The sequence below is a fragment of the Suricata suricatta genome, chromosome 14 (genome assembly GCF_006229205.1).
Source record: "Suricata suricatta isolate VVHF042 chromosome 14, meerkat_22Aug2017_6uvM2_HiC, whole genome shotgun sequence".
NCBI classification, from domain to species: domain Eukaryota; kingdom Metazoa; phylum Chordata; class Mammalia; order Carnivora; family Herpestidae; genus Suricata; species Suricata suricatta.
In genome coordinates, this window is record NC_043713.1 from 56791446 (window position 1) to 56813515 (window position 22070).

Here is a 22070-nt window from a genome sequence, read left to right on the forward strand (position 1 = left end):
TTGTGCTGAGTCCAGAGCAGGAAGGAACTAAAGTAGCAAGATCGCCACTCTCAAGGCCACTGTGGACTAAGGAACATTTGGGAGCTTCACTACTTAGACACATCTTAGCTATTACCTATCTATCTTCCTAACTAGATGGAGATCTAGTATATCCAACTAAGGTGTTGCAGGGATGAGAATGACCCCCATTTGTAGAACAGTGCCTTGGGTAGGAGACCACAGTGGAAGCAGGAACAGCGCTTCCTGGCACTGGGGAGACTGGACAGAGTCTCCCCTGCCAGACCTGGATGAATCAGAGAGATCTGAATTCTCTAAGGGAAGAATGAACCTGAGATTGTGGCATGAGAATGTGTGGGACAATGATTGTCTGATCCAAGCATTATATTCAAAATACTTAACCACAGGCATGGCATGGGCATTAATTAGTAAGGACAGAGGCTAGCTATAAATAATCAGTGGGTCATACTAGGCACACTGATGAACACTGGCCCTGACCCAGGCCTTGTCTTGCATCAGCTAATGCGACTTACAGCAATAGTAATATTAGGTGACGGATTTCCTATTGTATGCCATCCTTGATCTATTCATAGCTATTGCCTACAGTGCTGTGTTGAAAGAAACACTAATGGTTATGTCCCAGCTTAGTGAGAAAGATCATTGTGATCAGTGATCAACTAGTGATGTCTGTTATGGTCACAGAGCTGGAAATGTCAGCTGTGTTACAGACTAACTGACCCTGGGTTAAAAGCTTACACTCAATTCATTTTACAAGCATTTATTGGTCATGTGCTGTGTGGTAGCTCCTTGTTAAATACTAAGTTGATACAAGCATGAAAAAGGCACAATTCCTATGCTAAGGAAGATCTCCATCTAGTTAGGAAGATAGATATGTAATAGCTAATTTGAACACAAATGATAATTACATCAGTAGAAATATATACAAGGCATAATTATAAAAACATGAAGGAACATAGTGTTAATAGAATTTTCCAGGTTATTAATTTAGATAGGGTCATAAGTGATTAAAATCATAGAGTTCATAAAAAGAGAAGACTAGGGAAGAATATAACCACTTTATAAACTTCCTTGTATCAAATACAGAAGGCATAGAAAATAAACAACTCTCTTTTTTAAATTTTTATTTATTTATTTATTTTTAAGTAGGTTCCATGCCCGATGGGGAACTTGAACTCAAGACCATGAGATCAAGGGTCACATGCTTTACTGACTGAACCAGCCAGGCACCCCTATCACCATCTTCATCATCCAAGCCTGTCTACATTTTTTGGGTATTTGTAGCTTGGGTCTAGGGCAAACTGGTAGCCAATTAGTAAGTTTCCAGTTCTTACACAAGTACATTTTCTGTAAATTGGTCCATACATTTCAAAGGTTTTGTGGATTCTGGGGCAGGTGGTGCTGGCATCACACTTGTGCGCACACCTCCATGGTGGGCTGTTTGTCGGTTTTGGGCAGTGGAGGAGAGGGAGCTGGAGAGTAAAGGAATGTGCTTCATAAGAGTTCTTTAATTCTCAACTCCCTTAAAAAGAGAAATACAGAGATGGAAAGAAATCACTAACTCTACTTACACCTTAAGCAAATGCCTTGGAAAGCAGCACTTTTTTTAAAAGCACATGAGATAGGAAGAAACACAGTGAATTCCACCACAAGGATGGAGAAACAACGGATGTTCTCTCCAGTAAAACCAAATGTGACTATGCTCAGTTATCCCTTTTTCCTCACTGTGGGCATGGAGAAAAACCAGGGGTTCTGACTCTGCTTTCACTGGGACATCCCAACTGAACAATGGGCTTCATGAACCATCCACACCAACCTTCACCCTGAGCTGAAAGCAGAAGTGCAAAGAAACTGAAGCCCAGAGAGGTCAAATGACTTGCCCCAAATCACTCGTTAATTCATTCATTTTACAGACATTTGTCAATCACTGCTCTGTGCTAGGCTCTTTACAAGTACCTGCATGACCGCACTACAAAAGGCAAACTCCAGAGTGAAGTCTATAATCTTAACTACCAGATCAGGGTTTATTTTACTCCCCTACCTCACCCTGGCAGTCCTGTCTGCAGGCATTAAGGCACAGGAGGATCTGATTCCAGGAGACCTGGGCTTCCAGGGTAGCAGGGCAGAGATAAGAAGAAGAGTCCCAGATGAGGGAGAGACTCTGAAACTGCTTAGATACTGAAGAGGACAGAAGTGAGCATAGCTTAGAAGAAGATTCTCCTAGTTTTGGAGGGAAGTGAAGAGTGAGCCCAGAAGGAGAGGGATCTCCTGCATTTCAGAATCCTACATGGGGTCAGAACCTCAGGGGAATGGCCTGCCTGGTATCAGGAGGGGGTGTGCCTGGAGGCATAGGGTCCCAGCCTCAGCAAGTCTGTCCTGGGCTGGCTGATCATGGAAGTCATGGCTTCACTTAGCTTTTAAGGTCTGTAAGAGCCTAGACCTAAGAACAGCAGGCCCTCCCCAGTGCTGGTCTGCATGAGACTGCAGGACCTTTGTAGGACCTGGGTAGGGTTGAGGGAAAGAACCACAATGATGACCAAGATTAAATTTTTAACAATCTCTAGAGAATGGGAGCTTGGGAGTTTGTTTTTTAAAAATGAAATAATCCTGGGGCACCTGGGTAGTTCAGTTGGTTAAATGTCCAACGTCTGCTCAGGTCATAATCTCGTGGTTCATGGGGTTTGAGCCCTGCCTCAAGCTCTGTGCTGACATTTCGGAGCCTTGAGCCCTGCTTCAGATCCTGTGTCTCCCTCTCTCTCTGCCATTCCCTACTCACACTCACTCTCTCTCTACCTCTCAGAAATGAGTAAACATATAAAAAATGAAATAATCCATTGTCTCTTGATCCAAGGGCTAAAAACCCATATGCACTATACATATTTATAAAACCAGGCTGTTTCTTTAGACCAGTGTTTTTCAAGCTGTATAATAAGGCCGACTCATAGGTCTGAAATCAATTTAGTGAGTCCTGACCAGCCATTTTTCATTAAATGTAATAGAAAGGAAAAGAAAATATTCAAGTGATGGGTCAGGACTTTTTTTCAGTTACAGGTCAATATATGTATAGAGGGTAGCAGCATAAATGTATTTTATATTCTGGGTCAAGGTCAAAAAGATTGAGAGGCATTGAATTAGACTACGTCACTATGAATGATGCCAACCAGCCTCTAATATTCTCTCTCCTGTTTCTACACAAAGAAATATATAAGCTAACACTTCTCAGATCCTTATATTATGAGCTGTTTTCAGTAATCATAAGCACCACTTATTAAGCATATCCTGGATAAGGGGCATCCACAATACATCATCTCCATTTTCTAATTAAGGTCACTCTTACATATCTATTAAGCTCAAGAGCTGAATTTTAAATCCATGTTCTTCTGACTCCAAAACAATGCCTTTTCCAACAAACTACTCTGCACTCCTCACCCTTCAAACATTTATAAAGCTTATTGAAAATAATAGCAGAGTTTATAATAATGCTGCCCAGCCCAAACAGAACAGGTCTGAGAAAATCTTGTAATGTTGGCTGGTTCATGTAAAAAGTCGAGTAATAGGGGCTCGTGGGTGGCTCAGTCGGTTGGGCCTCCGACTTTGGCTCAGGTCATGATCTCACATTCGTGGGTTCGAGCCCTGCATAGGGCTCTGTGCTGACAGCTTGGAGCCTGGAGTCTGCTTCCGATTCTGTGTCTCCCTCTCTCTCTGCCCCTCCCTGTTCATGCTCTGTCTCTCTCTGTCTCAAAAATAAATAAAACATTAAAAAAAAAGTCGAGTAATAGAGGACATGTCTGAAATACTCTATAAATCATATGGCAAAACAAAAACAGCAGGTGGTATCAAGGTCAGACAAGACTGTTCTGGTGCCTTCCACAGATCTCTTCAGATGTGGTAAGTCTTCCACCATCACAAAAGGCCACTTAGGATTGGCCTAATCATGAATAATCATGGTGGCTTCTTTCTGGAAATTTCCATGGGCACATCCCAACAAATTTCCATGTTTTGCCATCTCCTGCTTCTTTCTGTCCTGCTGTGGCTTCTTTCACTGCCCCATTTTTCTCCTCCTGCCCCATTTTTTCACATCAGAGTCCTTTCCTTTTCCCCTGAGCATCTGTCCCTCTTATTCTGGATCCAGGCTTGTTGATTTATCAGGTTTCTCTTTTCTGTCAGGAAAAGAAGAGCCAAGAGTCAAATTTATGGCCCATCAGGGTGTATTTTTAAAGTAATCTCAGGCTCTGTTTCACATTTTATCCTTGTTTTTATTTTTATTTTTCCTTTCCTACTTTAGTGTTACGTCTTCTGGCTATAGTCTTTGTATCTCTGTAAATCACCTTAAATCCTATTTGGAAAAAGACAGAGATAGAAATGAATTTTTTAAACCTACAAACAGAAGTAGTTTCATGTCCCTGTATTTCCAAGTCAGTACTGTCTTTTTTCCTGTGTTTCATATCAGCTCAGTGGAACAGGTCTCCAGCATGGAAAATTACTGAGTCACCTCATCTGTCTACAGATCTACATGGATCCAGTCTGTTCTATTTTGACAACTTAGCATCTTTTTTCCTCTGGACCCAGAACAGATATGCCCAGAATTGTCCAAGAATGGACCAGACACTCGGTTTGAGAGCTAACACTCTCATGTGGTTGATTTCAAAACACCGTTATCCTCAGGTTTGTTCTCGTTTATTTGTTTCATAATGTACCTTTGAAAGTACACCAGTGAGATTATCCATAATATTTTTGTCCTCAGCTTCAAGCCAGAGGATGTTTATTAAAGGAAGAAGGAAATCTACAGCATGATTAAAAAGGAGGAGGCCCCAAGAGTACATACAGTTCCTCAGACTCTACGGACTACAGCCTCACCCCACGCTCAGTGAGGCAGAAATCTAGCCTCTTGTACACGTGTCTTCCACGCAAACTACTCAGGGCTGCCCCACTGGGCTAGGGTTTTGCTCACACAGCCCTGAGCCATCTAGTAAAAAGCCAATGTTTATTGAGTTCCTGCTACATGCTAGAAAAATGGTATTTACATTTATCTTTCTAAGCAGAGGAATCTTTTTTAAAAATGAAACATCACTCTTAATTTCAGTATATAAAGTGGAGCTTGTTGGAGTGACAAGAGGGAGATGATGGGGGTAGAGAGTGGGGGAGAGGAAGTGTCTCTGGGATGGGACTGTTCCATTCATTCACTCACTCCCTCCCTGGCCTTTATTCTCCCACTTGGAGAGTCTCCTTCCAGAATTCTTTAGGAAACCTGTCTTCAGTATCAACAAATCAATATTCCTGTATAACGTGAAAGGATGTTACAAAGGTCTTCCTGTGCCAGACTGCTCTTGACCTGGGCCCATAAGGCTAGTTCAAAGCCATGAACAATTATTACGTGTTGTATGCTGCATAAGCACCTTTCGTGTATTTATGTATCATGACCACCTTCTGGCAGATGGAAACACGGATGTTTCACTAACAAAATTAAATGTATCATGAAAATTTCCCCAACAAATAGAAATACAATTGCTTGAGGAAGATGTACCTTTTCCCATTAGCGTAAAGGTACTGCACCACTCCCAGCAGGTATGCCTCTCCAGATTTGCCGTCCTGAGCCCTGGGCCCCAGCTACTTGCTCCAGGAACAGCCACAGTTGCCTCACCCCTGTCCAGCATTGCCACTTGCCTTGCCTCTCCTGGCCAGCAGAGGCTAGGCCTCGGCATGATCACCATAACATCCACAGTGGGTGAGGGCCACAGCCCCAGCACCTGGGTATAAGCCAAACAGACCTCAGAGGCTCTAACTGCCCTGGTGGCTATCCAGGACACTGGGTAACACACACACAAGCACAGGGAATTACTGCCCCATGGGATGCACTTTAGCAATGAAAATTGGGAGATAGAAGGAACTGACAGATAAATTCCTCACTCGTGTTCCCACCCCAATGGCTGCCCAAGAGCACTGATTCCATACAACATCTACAGAACGTCCTGTGTGCAATTGCTCTCTTCCTTGTGAGGCTGGCACTGACTCTAAATTACACCACCTTTTATTTGTGTCTCCTCCTTCCCTGCTTTCAGGTCCTTTCCCTACACTCCCAAGCCTGGGATTGCCTACCTGCCACCCTACGGTATAGGGACACTGTTGTCTGGGGGACCTGGGTGAAGGCTGGCACCACTGGTCTAGTAGCCTCCCTGGGCCAGTCTGCACTTAAAAATATACATAGAGGGGCACCTAGGTGACTCAATCAGTTAAGCATCTGACCCTTGATTTCAACTCAGGTCATGATCTCATGGTTCATGAGATGGAGCCCCATATTGTGCTCTGTGCTGACATCATGGAGCCTGCTTGGGATTCTCTCTCTTACCCCCCCCATCTCTCTCTCTCTCTCTCTCTCTGTCCCTCCCCCATGATCTCTCTCTCAAAAATAAATAAATAAGCAAGTCAAGTCCTGATATAGGACCTTATAAAGGAAGGCTTCTCCTTAGGAAGGTAACAGCAGGTTTAGATTGATAAGAATTATAATCCAGGTGTAAATCACTATTATTACTTTTGTTATTATTATCCATCCCTCGCTTCTCACCCCATTCAACCTTGAGACCAGTGGCATGTGTTGGAAAGAGGGCTGGTAAGTTCTAAGGAGCAGCATGTGGTGGTGACATAATGCACACCCAGCTGGTGCACACAAGGGGTCAAGGCAGACTTGGAGCTCCAGGCGTCCAGCCTTTAAGCCCAAGGGGTCCGGTTGAATGGTGGCTCCTTCTCAGCCCAGGGCTCATCACCTGCACACAGGGATGTCTGGTCTGCTCCACCCCCATCTCCTTGGGTCCCCTAAAGCACAGAGAGGAAGGAAGTGACTGGAGCAACAGTGGATGTGACACAGTGTCCCCACCCAATGACACACACCGCCAGGAAGCAGCCAGGTGCAGTCATGCTGAGTTGGCCGTGACTCAGCCGGAGGCAGCACACCCCTTGCTGAAACCCTTAAAGTCTGCACCTGGGCTGATTTGTTACTCAGCAGAGGATGTGCCCTGCTTGTTATCTGCGGAAAACAAGGCAGCCTCCTGCTAGACTGCCCCTTTTAAACAATAAGCAGTCTTCCTCCTCAAAGTGCTGCTTCCATCAGATGCAAGCAAAGACAGAAACAAAACAGGCGCTTCTGCCCAGAGAATGGGAAGCCCAGCTCCACTCCATTAAAGGGAGAGCCAGGAAGGGAGAAAAATCCTCCAGACCACACGCTGCCAGCACGGCAGCACAGCCAATTAAATGGGCACTCGTGTGTTTTTTCCCAACTGCCTTCTCTCGCAGGTTCCCTCAGACCTGAAATGTGAGCCCCTGAGTAGGACTTAACTCCAGCATAGTTTGGAGATGTTGGCTTGGCAGGTGGTCCTCAGTGGAAGTTTCCTCTTCTTGGTTTGGTGAGTCAGGGATGGCTCATGCAGACACCAAGCAAAGGCCCCAGGGACGTGAGGAGCCACCCCCACTTCTTCCCAGCTCCCTGGGGCCCACAATTCCTGAAGCCTGGGCCAGTGCACTTGGGGTCCTAGTGAGAGAGAAGGCTTTAAATGCAAACTGTCTGGCAGAGGTTATCAAGGAAAGACCAAGAACTGGCTGCCCCTTGTCCTAAAACCCATGAGACAAGAGACAGCCATGCCCATGCAGAACAGGGCCCCAGGCTGGACCAGAGCTAACCCTGTCATCACATTGCTTCTGCCATTTCACTAGAAAGAATTAACCAGAGAAGATAATACATTCATGTATTCCAATATCAAATTCATATAAAACAATGCATATGAAGAGTTCTTCCACACTGTCTGCATTCCTCACTGCCACCAGGAGTAACCATGTTTATGACTTTCTTATATATCCGTTCTGTGTTGCTTTATGCAAATACCAACAAAAATAAATATATTTACATGGTGGTCAGATTAAATGACCCCCCAGAGATGTTCTGGGACCCCTGGAGCCTGTTGACCTTGCACTTTTCATGGCAAAAGGGGCTTTGCAGGTGTGATGAAGTGAAGGCTCTTCAGATGCCGGATTATCCAAGTGGGCCCAATGCCATCTTGCAGAATGGAGACAGGAGGGCCAGAGAGGAGAAAAGGCAACAGAGAGACTGGAAGGTTGGAAAGTCCTGCACTGAGCTGGCTATGAAGGTAGAGGAAGGAGCTGGGAGCCCAGGAATGCCACGGCCTCCAGAAGCTGGAAAAGGCAAGGAAATGGATTCTCCCCTGGAGCCTCCAGAAAGAATGCAGCCCTGCCAATCCATTTTAGACTTCTGACCTTCAGTCGTTTTACACCATTAAGTTTGTGGTGATCTGCTACAGAAATAACAAAAAAAGGACACACTTATCTTCACCCTGTTTTAAAGTTTATTTATTTACTTTTTTGATAGAGTGAGCACAGTAGGGGAGGGGCAGAGAGAGAGGGAGAGAGAATCCCAAGCAGGCTCCACGATGTGAGCACAGAGCCTGATGCAGGACTTGTGCTCATGAAACCTGAGTTCATGACCTGAACCAAAATCAAGGGTTAAATGCTCAACTGACAGAGCCACCAGGCACCCCTTCACCCTCTTCTTAAATATTTTTTTACTGTTTATTAATTTTTGAGTGAGTGAGAGAGAGAGAGAGAGAGAGAGAGAGAGAGCGAGCATGAACAGGGAAGAGGCAGAGAGAGAGGAAGACACAGAATCTGAAGCAGTATCCAGGCTGAGCTGTCAGCACAGAGCCCGACAGCAGGCTCAAACTCACGGACCAGGAGATCATGACCTAAGCCAAAGTGGGACACTCAACAACTGAGCCACCCAGGCACCCCTCACCCTCTTCTTAAACAAAAGTTAGCACACCCCGGATAGAGCATTCCAAAGTCTAGTTACAGTTTTAGGCTTTAGTAACTTCAGAAGTACAAATGCTATAAATTTACAAACAACATCATTTGAAAGTTTTATTTGACTCTCTTTTGCACTTGTTTAAGTTATGTGACTTTTATATAATACATACTATTTAAATTTTGTTTCAGTATCCCTGAAGAAACACTGACTGAAACAAAAGCATTAACACATTTATAATTCCAAGCTCAAAGGACTAAATAAGTGTATAAAATATGTGTACAATTAAGTTTTCAGGTCATGTTTTTTTGCATTTACAGAATTTATACTTCTGATATTAGTAAGGTTTAAAACTGCTCTAGAATTTTTGGGACACAGTGTACATTCTTAAGCATTTTATTTTTGTCACTCCACAATATATCCTACAGGTCTTTCTGTGTCAAACGTAAGAGTTTTCTAATTCCAGGGCACTTGGGTGACTCAGTTGGTTAAGCGTCCATCTTCTGCTCAGGTCATGCTCTCACAGTTCATGGGTTCAAGCCCCATGTTGTGCTCTGTGCTGACAGATCAGAGTCTGGAGCCTGCTTTGGATTCTGTATCTCGCTCTCTCTCTGCTCCTCCCCTGCTCATGCTCTGTCTTTATCTCTCAAAAATAAATATACATTAAAAAATTTTTAAGAAGGAGTTTCCTACTTCTTCTTCAGCTGCACAGTGTCTTGTCATGTGGTGTACCAGTCTCCTGTTAACAGATAGTTGGGTTGTTTCTAACCATAAAGAGTGCTAGTGTAAATAATCTTGTACATATATCATTTTATATGGATGCAGGTAGATCTGTAAGGGACATTATCAGAAGTAGTAGGGTGCGGCAAATTGTTGGCAAAGATGTTTACAGTAATCCCTCCCATCTCTATATACACACCCTTCTGCAATGTAACTTTGCTGCTCCTGTCAGCAGCATCAAAAAGTAGAGTTTATTTCCCCACCCATGAAATCTAAGCTGGCTTGGACCTGCTTTGGCCAACAGAATGTGGAGAAAGTGATAATGTAAGACTTCCAAGCCTAAGCCTGCAGCTACTTCTCTCTTGCTCTCTCTCAGAACTATGAGTCCTCCATGTGAAGAAACCTCCATGAAATAGAGAGACCAGTGGAAAGAAGCACAGCCAACTTTCAGCAAGTGTGAGAAAAGCCCCCAGTGGTGTCAGTGGATCACAGACACATGAAGTGACCCCAGGAGAGACAGCAGGAATGCCAAGCTAAGCCAGTCCAATCACCAGCCCAAACATCTGCTGTTGTGTAAAGCCACTCATTCTTAAGGTGATTTGTTATGCAACAAAGGACAACTGATGCCTCAGAAAAGTGGTTTTTCTTAAGACTTATTTTGAAAGGATGTACAATATGTTAGACACAGAAGCCAATAACCAAATTTTTAGAGCAATCTGCACACTCTCAGAAGTTTTCTAAGCAAGTCTTATTCAGCTAGTCTTGTGTTGAGTTGTAGGTGTTGTAACTATTCAGATACACCCCAACCCTGAGCATGTGAAAAAAACTGGCTGGCCCACCAAATCATCTCATTTCCAGAGATAAGAAAAGGTTTAGTGTATGTCAGAACAGAGGCTAGATTAAGGAAGGCATTACACTTCACAGTTGGGCAATTTCTCTTGTTAAAGGAAAAAAACGCTACACCTACATCCTCCATTCTGGCACATACTAAGGCTTTTCTCAGTTCAAGAAAGGAAAATGAAGAGTCTGACAGTGCCCAGGTTAGCCCAATCTGGCTCAAAGGAAAGAGTACATTTGATTTCAATTTATGAACTAGCATACCAGTGCTTTTCAAGATCAAGAAAATCAACTTAATATGTTACAACCAGCATTTTAAAAAATTATATTTGAATACCCATGTTCATAGTAGTGTTATTTGCAATAACCAAAATGTGGAAGCAACCTAAATGTCCATCAACAGATGAATGGATATGAATAGGTAAACAAGATTCTATGCATAAAATGGAATCAGCCTTGAGAAAGAAGGAAATGCTACATGTGCTACAATATGGACGAATCTTGATATTCTGCCAAGTGAAATAAGCCAATCACAAAAGAACAAATGTTGTATGATTTCATTTATTCGAAGTAACTAGAGAAGTCAAATTCATAGATACAAAAAGTAGACATGAAAAATACTTGCCAAAAAAAAAAAAAAAAGAAAAATACTTGCCAGAGCCTAGAGAGAGAGGGAATGGGAGATTATTGTTTAATGGGCACAGAGTTTCATTTTGGCATAGTGAGAAATGTCTAGAGATAGACAGTGGTGATGGGTACACAATAATGTGAATGTACTTAATGACACAGAACTGTATGCTTAAAAATTGTTAAAATGGTAAATTGTGTATTATGAGTATTTTATTATAAAAATTATTATGGGGCGCCTGGGTGGCTCAGTCAGTTAAGTGACCAACTCTTGATTTCAACTTAGGTCTGATCTCACAGTCATGAGATGGAACGCCACATGTGGCTCCACTCTGGGAATGGAGCCTGCTTGTGATTCTCTCTCTCCCTCTCCCTCTCCCTCTCCCCTGCTCTCATGTGGGTGCTCTTTCTCAAAAAATAATTATTATTATAATAATAAAATAAAATATAGGTTACTTAGATGTGTTTATTGTGTAAAAATTCATCAAGCTCTTCACTTACCATTATGTACATCTCTACATATTTGCTATACAATGAAGGAATTATTAAAAACTAGAATAGAATCAAAAATTCAGATTACATTGTCCATAGTAAGGGTTAAGTATTTGTTTTGTGCAACTTTTATTAAAGCTGTATGTGTGCATGTGTGTGTGTACTGAATCATGATGTAAAATTATTTCTGATTGTGGTTTTTTAAATTTTTGAAAAAACATTGTGCTAGGGGCTAGTCTCCATTTCCCATTGTTGAGGCTCCTTCCTTTTTGAATTTGATATGCTTTTCCCAGTAGAAGGTATTTAATTTTATTTATTCAAGCAGAAAAATCCTTTCTCGGGGGTGTTCTCTTCATCATAATCATTTTTCTCCATCTGACTGCTCATGGTAACTAGATTTCATATGCTAGATTAGACAATAAAGTCATGTAAAGACACTCGTGCTCCATGGGCTGTTCACAAAAACATTAGCATACATTGTAATGGGGGATTTTTGACATGCGCTATATGCTTCAATTCAGAAAAACAAAAGTTTCCATAAGTCATAGAGTGTTTGAATTTAAAAAGTCATTGGTGGTTATGGCTTCTAAACCCCTTTCACTCATAGGCATCCTTTCTATAACATCCAAAATAATGGGTTGTTCATCGTGAGCCTGAACACTTCCAATCACTGTGAGGTACCTCAATTCACTGTAGAGTAGCTTCCCTTGTAGAAAGTGTGTAAGAACAGTTTCCAGACAGAACTGGGTGGCAAATCACTCTGGTGCTTGTAGAGACATCTCCAATCATCTAACACACAGATTCTTGGATATATTTAGTACCTACATTTCAAAGGCATCCTTCATGGGGAGAGTGTACTGACTTATGAGTGCACTTTACTACTCTGCCATGGCTGTACAGTTATCCCAACACCATTTACTGAAGAGATCATCCTTTTCCCTTTGCATATTCTTGCCTTTCTTATTATAAATCAATTTATCATATATGCATGGGTTTATTTCTGGGCTCTCTATGCTGTTTCATTGATCTACATGTCTGTTTTTATTCCAGTTCCATATTGTTTTGATTTACTATAGCTTTGTAATAATACTTTGAAATCAGGAAGTAGAATGCCTCTAGCCTTGCTCTTCCTTCCAAGATTCGGCTTCATGCTTCCACCCCTGCCCAAAAATTATACAAACAGCACCAGTAATATCCTAACCCTCAAATTTATTGATTATGGTCCAGATAGGTGATATGTAACTGCCTAACATTCTTCTCCTTGAACATTTTTAATTTCTTGACAGGGACCATGTTTTAAGTATATTTCCATATCATTGCCTGAAATGGAGCCCATTATTATGAATGGACACTACATTGCCAGCTTTGGATGTCTGGTTTTAAATGCCAGCTCTAAACAAAGAAGTGATGACTGCTGAACCAGTACCAGATTGTTGTTTTTATGCAGTCAATATATGAGCACAAACTTGGGAAATTCTGGGAACTTTTCATGGTTTTTTATCTAATTCTTCAGGAACCAAGGACTGTTCCTTAACTACTTAGAACTCTGCTGAAGGAGAACAGTGAAAGACCATGGCCATTTCCATGCTTTAAAAATTAGTACTTTCTGTTTCTTGGTATCATATTAATTTTCAATGAAATGATTAGTGAAATTGTTTCTCATGTGGGGCACATAGTAGTGACAGCTATATTAGATGTAATTAAAGGATTAATTTGTCTTGCATAAATGGAAATCTCCATAATTCCCTATTATAGACACTAGATTTTTTTGTCAGTAGGCTCCATGCCCAACATGGGGCTTGAACTCACAACTCTGAGATTAATAATCATGTGCTCTACTGGATGAGCCAGCCAGTCTCCCCTAGAAACTAGATTTTAAAACATATGTCTACTAATCATTCAGCTATGTAAGTCCTAAATGCTCTAAGTACACTGAAATACTTTGGAAAAGTGGAGACTTTTGAGCAGTAAACCCACAGTCCTTGTCCCCCATTTTCAGGATAGAAAAAGAGAGTGTCAACCTATGAAACAGGACACAAAGCAAGAATAAGTATGAATCCTTTAGGAGAGTGTGAAAAGACAATAGTGGAAGCTTCTCTTTAGCCTTCACAAGGGATCACAGGAAATTAGAACTGAAAGAAGCTAGTCTGGCCAGGAGGTGTGATAAGGAATGATGGGGACTACTTGGTAATTTGGTAGTTGAGTCTAAGGTACAGGCTGAGGCTGGTGGTGAGGTTGGACCTGAGAAGTGGATGGAAACAGAAGATGAAAGTGTCATGCGGTACTCCCCCATGACAGCCCGTCACTAGAAGAATCGGGACAAAGATCGGATTAACCAAAGTTAGTCTATAGGTGGCCTGGACATTATTTTGTGTTTCTTGCCCCATTACAGTAGTAGACAGTTCCCATTGAATTGGAAATCACACTGTTTGAGCCAGGAGGTGAGTTTCAATAGTGAAATTGGAGACTTGACAACTTGACACAAACATGGATATTTTTAACTTATTTCTGTTTGTATCCTGAACTCTGAGGGAGATGAGTCTTCATCAAAAAGAAGGCATGATAGAGAGGGATTGGGAATATTTATGTAATCATAATACAGAAAATGAATAAAGAAACCAGGAAACAAAATATTGACCCCCGACATATAAAGACAGAATTGATTTTTAGCTATACTCTATAATATACGTTAACAAGATTTGTTAGAAGACAATGCACACCAACCATAGATACTGCCATTGGCCAGTATTTCACTGGAGTTTAGGTTTACCAATATTCCAAGAAATTGAAACACTTGAATTAGATAAGGTTTGAGAAAGATATTCAAGACCATTATGAGACAGAAGTTAGGTCAAATTTGGGATTATTCACCTATCACTGGGAATATAAAATATGGACAGGAAGAAAACTTAATGACTGCCATACGTTTCAAGTGTTCATCCCTATCAATGAATCCATGGGACTGCTACCACTTGATGTTCTTCTGTTAGGGAGACAATGTTAGATTAGCATCACTCTTGCGGCCCAAATTTCAGTTTGCTGCTCCTGCAATTTGTGAAGAGAGCACACATTTGTTATACGTCCAAGTTGATGTGCTATTAGGCTGACCTTTGGCAATACCAGTGGCAGAGATACCCTGGCATAGTGTTATCCACCAGAAAGATGACAGCTTCTGCCTCAACACTATGTGTGGTAACTTTAATTCCATCCTTGTTCTCTGCTTCATTGTTTCATAAAGGAAGGAAAATTGAATTGTGAAAAACTTGTTATAGGAAAGGTATCTAGCCAGGAACAGTCTTTATAGATACAAAGAGTTTTACCTCTTCCTACTTAGCCCCCATACCTATGTATCTCAGACACCTGGGGTTAGGAAGTAGAGAAAATATAAAAAGTAGAAGAGACACAAAGTAGGAAAACAGAGGTCCTAGTGACTGTTGAAAAAAATTTATCTTCAAATAAATGTACAGCATCATTTTAGTTCATCAGTTTACTCGCATCAGTTTTGGTCACTGGAATTCCAGGAGTGAACACTCATCTTCATGAAGTGTCACAACCATGCACTATACTTTCTACTTTCAGTAAAGGAATTAGTTACTGGGATTAAGTGACTTGAATCTCCAGCTACACTATCACTACAGAACAAGACTTTTAAGTTCATGAACTTTCGAGTGAAAATAATTGCTCAGCTCATATGCCCTATTCACAAAGTTCAGACTCAAGCTCTCACATTACTTCTGTTAGATACACAATTTTCTTTCCATCCTATTGTTTTTCTCAAGCAATGTGAAGCTGATCCTAAGAGTCTACATGTTCTTTATTTTCAGTTTTAGAGTTTTTTTAAGAGGTTACATTAAATGATTGCAGGACTTTTTTGCATAATAAGATAACAGGATAAAAGATTTTTAATTTTTTTCAATAATGAAAAATATTTGCTGGACTAATGAAATATAAATGCTTTTATATTTCAGATTCCAGTAAAATTGACAGTGGTTTTAAACACAATGTACCTACTTTAGTTCTGTGATCATGGCAAGTTATACCATGATTCAAAGCATCTTTATCTTGACTCTTGCAAACCACAGCTAGTTTCCTTTCCAGAAGGCCTAATTTTATTGGCAGAATCCTGAGTTTGTAGAATATTATTAAGCTCATCTCAGAGGTCATTGAGTTGTTCACAAATGTTCAACACACCAGCTTAAGTAGTTCGTGTAGAGGTGAGAAGTGCCTTTTTAAGTAGTAAAAAATATGGATTTTTTAATCCATCTCATAACCCTCCTTAATGATATAATAAGCCTACATTTTGCTGGGGGAAAGCCCTGGGAGACACAAGCCCACCATCATTAAACAGAGGACAAAGCATTTCACATGGGTCCATTCTTCTGATCTCTATAACCTAACAGAGACAAACTCCAAAATTCTGCTTTTATGTCTCTAGATTTCTTTTTCCATTTTGTAGTCAGTCTCAAGAAAAGATCCCTAGGTTGGGATACAGGCTTTATTTTACTAAACACATTTATAAAAACTTATCTTTGTCTTTGGAACACAAAGGTTATGATTGTGTTTTTAAGCATAAGCTGTTCTGCCTTGAAAATGTGAAGAAATAATAGTGAAAAGCTGAAACATTTTCCTCCCTAAGATTAGGAACAGGATAGGGATACCTGCTTTTACTACTTCTATTCAACATTCAACATATATTGGAAATGGTAGTGTAATGAGGTAAGAAACGGAAATAAAAGGTGTCTAGATTGGTAAAGAAGTAAGCCTATCCTACAACCAAGCTTCTTCGCTGTACACAAATATTTGCTACCATTGGTTGTAACACATCTTAGCATATTCTGCTTCAGGTTATACTGAATTAGAATTTATTCAACTTTTTTAATAATATAATTGTCTTATTTATTTTTTTAATGTTTTTTTTGAGAGAGAGAATGTGAGCGGGGTAGGGGTAGAGAGAGAGGGACAGAGAATCTGAAGCAGGCTCTGTGCTGACAACAGAGAGCCCAACACAGGACACGAACTTATGAACAGTGAGATCATGACCTGAGCCAAAGTCGGACACTCCACTTGGGTGACCCCAGAACTTTCTCAACTTTAAAAACATTATTGCCTATAGATGTTTCATGCAGACTATTCAAGAGCTAATACTCAGTTACCTTACTTTTTAAAAAAAATTTTAGGTAGGCTCTACGCCCAACATGGGGGCTCAAACTCAAAACCCTAGAGTAAGAGTCACACACTCTACTAACTGAGCCAGCCAAGCACTCCTCTTCAGTCAATTTAAAATTTCCCCTAACTCCTCAAACAAGCAATAGAAACTGAACATTTTCAATCCCATCTGTCATCAAGGAAAAACACTTGGAATCATTTTCCTTTTATAAAAAGTTGATGTTGCTCTCAATATCCTCTGCTCTTTAAGCAAGTGTTCTCACCAAAAAGATTATAATACTAAACAAGTTTTTTTTTCTGTTCTCATTTTGGCTGCTACAATCAAACACTCACCATTAGTCAATGTCTGTCCTTGCCTGGTTAACAACTGAGTCATTCAGAACTTACTTGGGTTATAATCTAATTTCCATTTTCATTTTTGTGAAGAAATACATCTGTGATGAGATGTCCCATTTAAAGTTTTCTAATTTTTCTATCGCTTTCCTGTCAGTTGGGACTGTTGTGAAGAGTGTTTTTTTGTATATTGTATTTTTTGAGCAGAGGCTACATTGTCATCGTATAATAAACATGAACTTAACTATCATTATGTAAGTATCATATAATATATTCAGCTTTTCTTCTTGGCCTGAAAAACCTAAAATATTTACTACCTGTCCCTTTACAGAAAATGTCTTGATCCCTGATTTAAGACATTAGAATAAAAATACTCTGTGTATTTTTACTGAGCAGTATTTCACATTTTATTAAAAATGTTTTAATGATGTTTTTAAAGAGTGCTTCATTTTATTTATTTTTTTTTCGAATTCCCTTTTTCTCTCTGCCCTTCTCCTGCTCACTCTCTGTCTCTCTCAAAATAAACACAAAAAAAGATTTAAAAAAAAAAAGAAAGAAAAACACTGATGGAGTACCTAGCTACTGTATTTTAGGAAGTACAAGCCCATTGGGATAAGCTGTAAAATGCATCCCACTCCCCAATATAGCCACATCCTAATGCCTGGAACCTGTGAAGTTACCTCATTTAGAAAAGAATCTTTGCAGCTGTGATTTAAAAAAAAAGGCTCCTGAGATGGAGAGATTATCCTGGATTAATCAGTGTTTATCAAGTTTATAATCTTGAATTTCAAATTTTTTGGACCAAAGCATTTATTTTTAAAATAAATAAATCAACTGAAAATCCTAAAGAAGGCACGTGGGCAATGGAGATTATGCATAGTAAAAATAGTAACAAACACGTACTTTAAAATGTTAAGTATATCACTTTATAGTGTTTTACTTACCTTATTAAGGTTCCAGGAATTTTTCATTTTTCTTTTAAGTCACTTTGCAGAATTTTATTATGATAGACTGCTCAAAGTAAATGAGAAGATACACTTGTCATTAAATTGTAATTAGAGACAGTATAATTATCCCTTTAAAAATATTTGTTTAAGGGGCACCTGGATGGCTCAGTCGGTTAAGCGTCCAACTTCAGCTCAGGTCATGATCTCGCGGTTTGTGAGTTCGAGTCCCGCATCCGGTTTCAGGCAGCCGGCTCAGAGCCTGAAAACCATTTCGGATTCTGTGTCTCCCTCTCTCTCTGCCCCTCCCTTGTTTGCACTCTGTCTCTTTCTGTCTCAAAAATAAATAAACATTAAAATAATTTTTAATAGTTTATTGTCAAATTGGTTTCCATATAACACCCAGTGCTTCTCCCCACAAGTGCCCCCCACCATGACCATCACCCCCTCCCTCCCTCCCCCTCCCCCTTCAGTCCATGGTTCATTTTCAGTATTCAGTAGTCTCCACCCTTTCTCTGATCTGTACAACCAAAACTTAAAGGCTGAAAACTAGATATTTGTAAGTTGGCATTCTTTTGTCAACTATGTTCAAATAAGTTGCCCAATGGCAGTGATAAAGTCAAAGCTACAACCCAAATTTCCCTATTTACCCAGATTAGTGTCCTTCCACTGCACATATGAACAGCCTCAGTGAAGACAAATCACAAGGCTGCCAGAGAAGGAATACTGCAGAACAGAAAAATTGCAAGGGTAAAATGTAAGAGCATTTTCCAATAGAATGAACATGTTTCTTATGCCAGCTACAGGATAGCATGCAAAAATCACCTTTTTGCATTCTAGTTGAACACACAATGTTTCAATAAACATCAGGTAAATCCTATGTTTTCTCCAACAGTAGAAGATGAGGAGGTTGGAGGATGTTATTTGTAATCATAGTGGATGTCATGTCACCCAGGCACACTGCTTTACAGAGAAACCTATGTAATTATCAGAGATAGAGGGTACACACAAATCAAACGGCATTTGAGCTGAAGTTATCTGACTTAAGAATTTGGTAGTGTTTCTTGTTTGTTTTTTTTAATACATAATTTATTGTCAAGTTAGCTGACATACAGTGTATACAGTGTGCTGTTGACTTCAGGAGTAGATTCCTGTGATACATCACTTATATACAACACCCAGTGCTCATTCCAACAAGTACCCTACTCAATGCACATCACCCAATTTCCTTGCTCCCCCACCCTTTCACCCCATCAGCCCTCAGTTTGTTCTCTGTATTTAAGAGTCTCTTATGGTTTGCCCCCCTCTCTGTTTGTAACTGTTTCTTTTCTTCCCTTCCCCCATGGTCTTCTGTTAAGTTTCTCAAATTCCACACATGAATGAAAACATATGATATCTGTCTCTCTCTGAGTAATTTATTTCACTTAGCACAATACCCTCCCCATTACATCCACTTTGTTGCAAATGGTAAGATTTCATTCTTTTTCATTGCCAGTAATATTCACACATATATATATATTCCTGTCCCACATTCCTGTCTCTTTCATATATATATATATACATATATATACACACACACACACACACACACACACACACACACATATATATATATATAAAACAGATCTTCTTTATGCATTGATCAGTTGATGGACATTTGGCCTCTTTCCATACTTTGGCTATTGTTGATAGAACTGCTATAAACATTGGGGCACATGTGCCCCTATGATTCAGCACTCCTGTATCCTTTGGATAAATTCCTAGTAGTGTTACTTCTGGGTCATAGGGTAATTTTATTTGTAATTTTTTGAACAACCTCCATACTGTTTTCCAAAGTGGCTGCACCGGTTTGCATTCCCACCAACAGTGCAAGATGGCTCCCCTTTCTCCATATCCTTGACAACGTCTGTTGATGCCTGAGTTGTTAATTTTAGCCACTCTGACTAGTGTGAAGTGGTACCTCAGTGTGGTTTTGATCTGTATTTCCCTGATAATGATCAGTGTTGAGCATCTTTTCATGTGTGTATTAGCCGTCTGGGTGTCTTCTTTGGAAAAGTTTCTAGTCATGTCTTCTGCCCATTTCTTCACTAGATTATTTGTTGTCAGGACTTGAGTTTGGTGAGTTCTTTATAGATTTTGGATACTGACCCTTTATCCAATATGTCATTTGCAAATATCTTCTCCCATTCTGTTGGTTGCCTTTTAGTTTTTTTTATTGTTTCCTTTGCAGTGCAGAAGTTTTTTATCTTGTTGAGGTCCCAATAGTTCATTTTTGCTTTTAATTCTCTTGCCTTCAGAGACATGTCAAGTAAGAAGCTGCTATGGCTAAGGCCAAAGAGGTTGTTGCCTGTTTTCTCCTCTAGGATTTTGATGGTTTCCTATCTCACATTCCTGTCTCTTTCATCCATTTTTAATTTATTTTTGTGTATGGTGTAAATAAGTGGCCCAGTTTCATTCTTCTGCAGGCTGCTGTACAGTTCTCCCAGCACCATTTGATAAAAAGACTGTCTTTTTTCCATTGAATACTCTTTCCTGCTTTGTCAAAGATTAGTTGGCCATATGTCTGTGGGTCCAATTCTGGGTTCTCTATTCTATTCCATTGGTCTATATATCTGTTTTTGTGCCAATACCATACTGTCTTAATGGTTACAACTTTGTAATACAGGTTAAAATCTGAGATTCTGATGCCTCCAGCTTTTTTTTTTTAACATTACTTTGTCTATTTGGGGTCATACAAATTTTAGGATTGTTTGTTCTAGGTCTGAGAAGAATGCTGGTGCTATTTTGATTGGGATGGCATTGGATGTGTAAATTGCTTTAGGTAGTATCAACATTTTAACAATATTTGTCCTTCCAATCCATGAGCATGGAATGTTTTTCCTTTCTTTGTGTCTTCTTCAATCTGTCACAAGCATTCTATAGTTTTCAGTATACAGATTTTTTACCTCTTTGGTTACATTTGTTCTTGGGTATTTTATGGTTCTTGGTGCAATTGTAAATGAGATCAATTCCTTGATACCTCTTTCTGTTGCTTCACTATTGGTGTATGGAACTGCAACCAATTTCTGTACATTGATTTTATATCCAGTGACTTTGCTCAATTCGTGTATCAGTTATAGCAGGTTTTTGATGGAGTCTTTCAGGTTCAGGTCTTCCATGTAAAGTATTCATGGTAATCTGTGAAAAGGGAAAGCTTTACTTCTTCTTTGCCAATTTGGATGAATTTTATTTCATTTTGTTGTCTGATTGCTGAGGCTAGGACTTCCAGCACTGTTAAACAACAGTGGTGAGAGTGGACATCTCTGTCGCGTTCCTGATCTCAGGGGGAAGGCTCTCAATTTTTCCCCTTTGAGCATGATATTAGCAGTGGGCCCTTCATACATGGCTTTTATGATGTCAAGGTATGGTCCTTCTATCCCAACTCTCTTGAGGGTTTTTATTAAGAAAGGATGCTATATTTTGTCAAATGCTTTTGCTACATCTATTGACAAAATCATATGGTTCTTATCCTTCCTTCTATTAATGTGATGTATCATGTTGATTTATTTACAAATATTGAACAAGGCCTACAGCCCAGGAATGAACCCCAGTTGTTCATGGTGAATAATTCTTTTAATATATTGTTGAATTTGACTTCCTAGTATCTTGTAGAGAATTTTCACATCCATGTTCATTAGGGATATTGGCCTATAATTCTCCTTTCTAGTGGTGTCTTTGGTTTGGGAATCAAGGTAATGCTGGCTTTAGAGAATGAGTCTGGAAACTTTCCTTCTGTTTCTATTTTTTGGAACAGCTTGAGAAGAATAGGTGCTAACTCTGCTTTAAATGTCTGATAGAACTCTCCCGGGAAGCCATCTGGCCCAGGACTCCCATCTTTGTTGGGAGATTTTTGATAATTGATTCCATTTCTTTGCTGGTTATGGCTCTGTTCAAATTTTCTATTTCTTCCCATTTGAGTTTTGGTAGTGTGTGGGTATCTAGGAATTTGTCCATTTCTTCCAGATTGTCCAGTTTGTTGGCATATAATTTTTCATAGTATCCTCTAATATTTGTTTGTATTTCTGTGGTGTTTCTCTTTCATTTGTGATTTACGTATTTGGGTCCTCTTTTTTTTTTTTTTTTTTTTTTTT

General features: G+C 40.0%; 2 long non-coding RNA genes across 2 annotated transcripts in view; both read right to left on the bottom strand.

Moving 5' to 3' along the window:
* Positions 1-14068: 14068 nt before the first annotated feature.
* On the bottom strand, positions 14069-18128 carry LOC115278464. The gene is made up of 3 exons (XR_003902902.1): positions 18100-18128; positions 17941-18007; positions 14069-14542 (listed from the first exon to the last, which is right to left on the bottom strand). It is a non-coding gene; the product is annotated as an uncharacterized LOC115278464 (long non-coding RNA).
* Positions 18129-18239: 111 nt separating this feature from the next.
* Positions 18240-22070, bottom strand: part of LOC115278463 — a 9714-nt gene continuing 5883 nt past the window's right edge. Inside the window, exons 2-3 of the long non-coding RNA XR_003902901.1 lie at positions 18591-18666; positions 18240-18271 (exon numbers count right to left, since the gene is read on the bottom strand). This is a non-coding gene — a long non-coding RNA (uncharacterized LOC115278463). The remainder of the gene's footprint in view (positions 18272-18590; positions 18667-22070) is intronic.